The sequence below is a fragment of the Parambassis ranga genome, unplaced genomic scaffold (genome assembly GCF_900634625.1).
Source record: "Parambassis ranga unplaced genomic scaffold, fParRan2.1 scaffold_24_arrow_ctg1, whole genome shotgun sequence".
Classification (NCBI taxonomy): Eukaryota; Metazoa; Chordata; class Actinopteri; family Ambassidae; genus Parambassis; species Parambassis ranga.
In genome coordinates this window covers 1,674,575-1,681,393 of record NW_021144797.1, presented here as the reverse complement: position 1 = coordinate 1,681,393, position 6,819 = coordinate 1,674,575, and positions in this window count along the sequence as shown.

The window sequence follows — 6,819 nt, the reverse complement described above, 5'->3', positions numbered from 1 at the left end:
GAAGGTAACACTGGGGCCCTACGGGCTACTAGATTCTATAGAAATGCCGCCCCAAACACAAAGACATGTACAGTGATGATTATATAAGCAACCTTTTTATTAATATAATGTGGAACACACATATGAAAATATTATCTTAAGGAAATATAAAAAACCTGTACAACACAATCAAAATTCATCATAGAAATATATATTTTCTGAAGACTGTCCACAGTGGTGGAAAGTAACTAAGTATTTGTACTTTGTTACTGTACTTAGGTAATTTTTCATGTATTTTTTATGTATCCCCATGTTAAAAAAAAAACAATCCTTGAGTCCAATTGTCTTGATTTAAACTCTTGGAAATTGAAAGTAAGTACTTGAGACTTTGGTTAAGTAGGCTCATTGATGTAGCACATCTACTTTACTTGAGTATATATTTTGCTGGGTAATTGTACTTTCACTTAAGTACTAAACATCAGTACTTCCTCCACCACTGACAACACAAGATATGATGACTAGTATTGTTATTATTAAGTTTGTCCACAGTGCAGGATCATCAGTGAGACCTGGACACCTTGGACCCTTCCTCTGTTACCTGCTCCTCTTCCTCTGCTCTGGAGGAGCAGAGGAAGGAGTGGAGGCTCTCAGGTGTTGGACTGCTGCTGGGACGTCCTCTGGAGTTTCCTCACAGGGCTCCACATGGCCTGTGTGGTATAAGACCATAATGATCAGCCTGATAACTAACACTGTAAATAATCCAGATTATTATGTGGAGGTTGTGGCATCTTCATGAGGAGACACAGACAGGTGTTTAAGCACAGCACCTGATGAAAAACATTTAAAAAAGCCATAAAATAACACAACTATATGACAATAATTAACTAGCTTGTCCTTTACAGAGAAACACCTGAGCATTAATAAACATTACATAGACTAAATATATACATTAGTTTTTCCTGCTGTGGTTTAGAGCTCATTAACTTCTAACAGTAAGTTGTAACAGCAGCACTTAGCTTAATGCTAAACAAGCTAAAGTATCATTAGCATAGCAGCTACATACTGTTGCTGCATGAGCTAACAAGCTACTTTACAGCTTCATTTACGTTTTTATACGTTTAAGTTTTATATCACGTCATTATATTGACGTTTGTAACTCATTTAGCAGATGTTTGTACGCAGAGCGACTCAGTGAACATTCAGGCTGCAGTATGAAGGAGGCTGTAGTGACGTGAAGCCTGCGTCTCTAAAAGTGTTTAACCCTCATGCATTGTTCGCAAACACTACCCTAATGTGTTGTTCGGGGACAAAAACGTCCCCTAACTTTAACGGTTTTAAAAATATATTAGATAAATATTTTTTTGAAATGTTTTTGCATAGACCTTTTAATTAACTTCAGTTCTAATCAACAGTAGTGAAAAAATCATTTTCCCCCAGGATTTTAACCCTTTAATCACCAATTTTATAAGGGGTGGTGCTGAAAATTGAAAAGAAAACACACAATATGGCTCATTTTTTAATAGAAAAGGTGAATGTGGACTGGATTCTTTCTGGAAGAATGGACTTTATTGCATTATTAGTTTTTGCACAGCACTGGATTTTCTTTTTTTCTCCCATTTTGTCCCATAGACTTGCATTATAAACACACTTTTTTTGACTGCACAGCCATGGCACTACATAATCATGCATTCTTGATTGTTGGTGGTTTACCCTGTTGGTAGGAGGTAACATTTGTGATTTTTACAGTTAACAACTTAATGACCATATTAACCCTTTACCTGCAGGCCTGTGCTCATGTACTGTAGTTTCTGGCTTGTATATGGAGTTATAGGGAGTATTTTAGCACATAATTGTGTGTCTACACACTGTGTGTGTATGTTAGAGAGGAAGAGAGCCATTTGCACACTGATCTTGTTGTCTGTGAGTACACACAACCACAGAGTCTTCATAGTAAACAAAAACAAAGAAAGTGTTGCTATGCATGTGTGGCCCTTTGATGTCTCCAAGTGCAGACTAAACAAAACAAAAGGCAAGTGGTCTTACATGTGACCGTGTGGTCATTTGATGGTGAGAAGAGCAGAAAGCAACATGAAGAGAGGATTCACTTGTGCACAATCTCTGGAAATGATTGTGCAGCCTGGCTCTATGAAGGGCCAGGCTGTGAAGCTGTGAAGGCTGCACAAGTAGATCCGTCACTTGTTCACAAGCGAATCCTTCATTCGTTCACAAGTGAATCCTTCATTCGTTCACAAGTGAATCCTTCACTCATGCACAGGTGAATCCTCTCTTCATGCTGCTGCTGCTCTTGTCACCATTAAATGACCAGGAGGATGCATGCAAGTCTACTAGTGTTTTTGTTTTGTTTAGTCTGAACCTCTCAGCATCAAAGGGCCCGGCGCTTACTTTTAGGGCTGCAACAAATTTACTTTACTTTACTAAACTACTTTTAATACTAATTTTAGTAGGGGACTAAACTGTAGATTAGATTTGGTTAGTCAATGATTATTTATTATGTTATCAAGTTATCTATCTATGGTGTCTATTTAGTAACATGCACATGTACGTATGGTCGTGTGGAGCGCAACACACCATGGAAAAGGGGCACTTAGACTTCACTTAGACTAATTCAGTGATCTCAACTGAGACACTAACCTAAAAGTAAAGTCACTCTACTGGAGGACATGTTTTCCGAAAGCTAAAAAAAAAAAAACAGCTATTTTACCCATCCACAACTTCAGACGCCAGAACTCCTGGATGTTTTCATTTTACATGCTTATGCATCGCCGTTGTACGTCTGAATTAGGTAAACTTCACTTACTTAGTAACTTTATTTTCCTGAATTTCCTTCCCTGACAGTGTGCAAATGGCTCTCTTCCTCTCTAACATACACACACAGTGTGTAGACACACAATTATGTGCTAAAATACTCCCTATAACTCCATATACAAGCCAGAAACTACAGTACATGAGCACAGGCCTGCAGGTAAAGGGTTAATATGGTAATTAAGTTGTTAACTGTAAAAATCACAAATGTTACCTCCTACAAACAGGGTAAACCACCAACAATCAAGAATGCATGATTATTTAGTGCCATGGCTGTGCAGTCAAAAAAAGTGTGGTTATAATGGAAGTCTATGGGACAAAATGGGAGAAAAAAAGAAAATCCAATGCTGTGCAAAAACTAATAATGCAATAAAGTCAATTTTTTTACTGATGTTTGACATGACCAAGACTGTAATAAAGGTTAAAAAAATCCAGTCCACATTCACCTTTTCTATTAAAAATGAGCCATTTTGTGTTTTTTTTTTTTTTTTTTCAATTTTCAGCACCACCCCTTATAAAATTGGTGATTAAAGGGTTAAAATCCTGGGGGAAAATGATTTTTTCACTACTGTTGATTAGAACTGAAGTTAATTAAAAGGTCTATGCAAAAAAAATTCAAAAAAATATTTATCTAATATATTTTTAAAACCGTTAGTTAGGGGACGTTTTTGTCCCTGAACAACACATTAGGGGGTAAAATTTGCCCACAGTGTACCGTTGACCTATGAAAAATTTTAAAATCATATTAACAAAATTTATGTAAAATTAAGCTTATTGAGGAAAAATGATTCAATTTATCCACATATTGACAAAGTTATGGCCAAAATAAACAGAAAAATTTCTCTCAGAGGACAAAAATGTCCCGAACACCACATGAGGGTTAAGTGATACAATGTGAAAAAGACAAACAGTGGTGGAGTAAGATGAGGCTGAGCTGTGTTACAGACTCTTCCCTCTCTTGTTTTGTCCTCTGCTCCTTCCCTTGCAGCCTGCAGAGTGTGTGCTTCCTCCTTTATTTTGAACGAGCCGCTCCTCTCTGCTTCCAGCAGCTGTCACAGGGCCCCGTGGGGGCGAGGGGGGGAGCCCCGAGCACTCTCATGCTCAGGGCCCTAGGCAATAGCCTGGTTTGCCTACCGTGTTGCGACGGCTCTGGACGCTGATTGGATGTTTACTCAGGGTGTGTGTGTGTGCGCTGCAGCCTGTGAATACACACAGTGGACGGACAGACATGCTAATAAAAAGTGCCCCTTCTTGTCAGATTTTTCCGCTACCGATGATAATTTTGTCAACGCGTAATATATTAAATTTGTGAGTATATCAACATGTGCTTTCTCAACGTCTAAAACTTTGATTTGAGGGGGCACTGCCCCCTCTTGCCCCTGCCTAGAACCGGCCTCGAACAGAAAATGCTGAAGACAAGAAAAATATAATATTCATATTTTTAGGGTATTCAATAATACCTTAAAATACAACATATGAGAAGCCTGGAAATGAACAATAACAGTATGAAGCCATTGAAAGAATAGCCTGTCAATTTACCATATGAAAGGTCTGAGGCTGGAACAATACCATAACTGTTGGGGCTATGTAGGTAAATTGTATCATATTTTGCTCTGTGTTAGAAAACTAGTCTGTATATTCTGATCTTTGCACATTCCACTCTTTATCACTCATATGCCAGCCAAGGCCACAGAAGGGAGTGAGGCACATGCACTCCCATGATGAAAGGGCTCATTAAAAAATATCAATACCCATGTAACTTTAATAACGCCTGCCCATGTAACCATGATTTATTATTTGTGCTTAATAAATACTGCTCACAGGGAGAGACGTGGATTTGAATGTGGAAAAGTAGTATCCAGCTGAAGGATGATCAACATGACAGATATAATGCTTAAAATCTGAAAAAGACTACAAATATGGCTGCTTTGTATGCCTCTGTGTGTCATCCTGTCACCATGGAAACAGCCCTGCCTGCCTAATTAAGCCCTAATTAAGACACCTGTGTGATTCTCCTTTTACTCCTCTCAGGGCAGGTCTTATGTATTTTAATGGGGGTGCAACCTTCAAACTGCAACAGCATTCAGACAAAAAAAACCCACAACCGAGGGCACTAGCAAGGTTTACTCTACAAATGTGTGCGATTTCCTGTTGATCCAGTCAAATATGTGGAAATCGTGGCGAGTTATAAAATAGGTTTGCTCTTTTCCAGTCGCTTCACCGTTTATATGGGCTGTAAATGAGGAAAAGTCCGGGACTCTTCCCGAACAGCTGGCTCTACAGGCAAAACGGTTTGGTGTTGAGTTTTAAGAGTGACACCATCAGAACGCAAACCATTTTTCCTTTGACACAGGTGATCCCATCGCACAGCCGTGCTTCTGTCTGTAAAAGTTCCCATTGTACTGGAAATAAGTGGTGGTCAGGCAGAGGTCCAGCAGGTCACAGATGTGGTCTGGCGTTAGGTTGGTTCTCTCCTTGAGTGTGCTGTCTTGTGTGAGGCACGTCCTTACCATCTCTGTGGCTTCTGATGTAGGGATGCAAGTAAACAAGACATCATCTTTCTACCACATACAATGCAGTGATTCCATCCATTCCCAGGAAGTATGCACGTACTCACAGTAAGGACAAAGGGCTGTCAACCAGTCCCCCTCCGGTAGTCTCATAGTCGTTAGCCAGTCGTTAGACACACCTGGCCCAGTCAGCCAGATCATCACAGGTAAGTATGGAAACATTTAGTGCTATTGTTTTTAAGTTTTTTAAGTTTGACCCAGACCCACCCACATAGGTCTGTAAACCACATATAAACCATGTTTCCCACCAAACAGAACTGACGAAGCTGCTTGGAGGAGCAGAGAAACGTCTTCAAGAACTCTACAAGTCCAGACGCCTTGCTTCAATCTTCTCTACGTATGATGACCTGGATGACTGAGAATCTTCATCAACATACATAGATTAGAGTAGAATATAGCATGTCCTTCCAATGTGGCTGCACTGTTGAAGATCTGAATGTTCCCACACCATCAATACTACCAATATGCAGATACACCTGGTCACCTATAGAACTCTACAGCATGTGTTGTCAGCAACAATACACTGTACTTTACCACAGACACAAAATGGCTGACATGGAATGACAATGGCAGGCAGCAGAGTGTGTGACTGACAAAAGTCAAGGATCATTGGTGGGCAGCATCACAGCTCCATAATTTAGGAGAAAAGCAGGCTGTGTCCCAATTCAGGGTCTGCATCCTTCGGAGTGCGCATTTTAAGGCCGCTTACGTCACAAAGCTGCGCGAAGGCTGTCCCAATTCGCCAAAAGTCGAAGGGTCCTTCAAATGCGTCCTCCAAATGCGTCCTCCTTTTGCCTGAATTTGGAGGACGCATCGCTACCATCCTTCGTGGCCTTAAATATCCCACAATGCTTTGCGGACCTACTTTTTGTCCAATAGTACGATGACGGACCAAGCGAGCGGCAGCGGCAGGAGTGCCGAATTCACATTTAAATGTAAGTACAGAGCAGTAGTTCGAGAGTTTTAAAATGCTAGTAGTGACAGTGGCATTAAAAAAATGAGTTTTATATTTACAAACATGACGTCCTGTTGATACGAGGCGCTGTAAACTAAACGCTTTGATTGAATGTTGTTTCTGGACTGTGTACTGTAGTACAGTATAAAGTATAGTTCACGTGAGGAGCAATATTATCGTTATTATATCAAACGGTCATTCTGCCTGTTGGCATTTTGTTGAAGGAGGAGCAGAGGGAAACAGAAGAAACCTGACAATTGATAACGGAGGAGATGAGGCTGGAGAGAGAGGGAGGGAGAGAGAGAGAGAGAGAGAGAGAGGGGGAGAGCAGAGAAAGAACGGACAGACCTCAGCTCATTGAGAGGATGGTGGACAGCAGTGATTTTATGTTCTGTGTTATTTAAATGTTACTTATTAAATTAAAGGATGATATTAAATCGTTCTTGTCTCTGTGTTCTTAAACTCTTCTAACCTTGTTACATTATGTGTTTC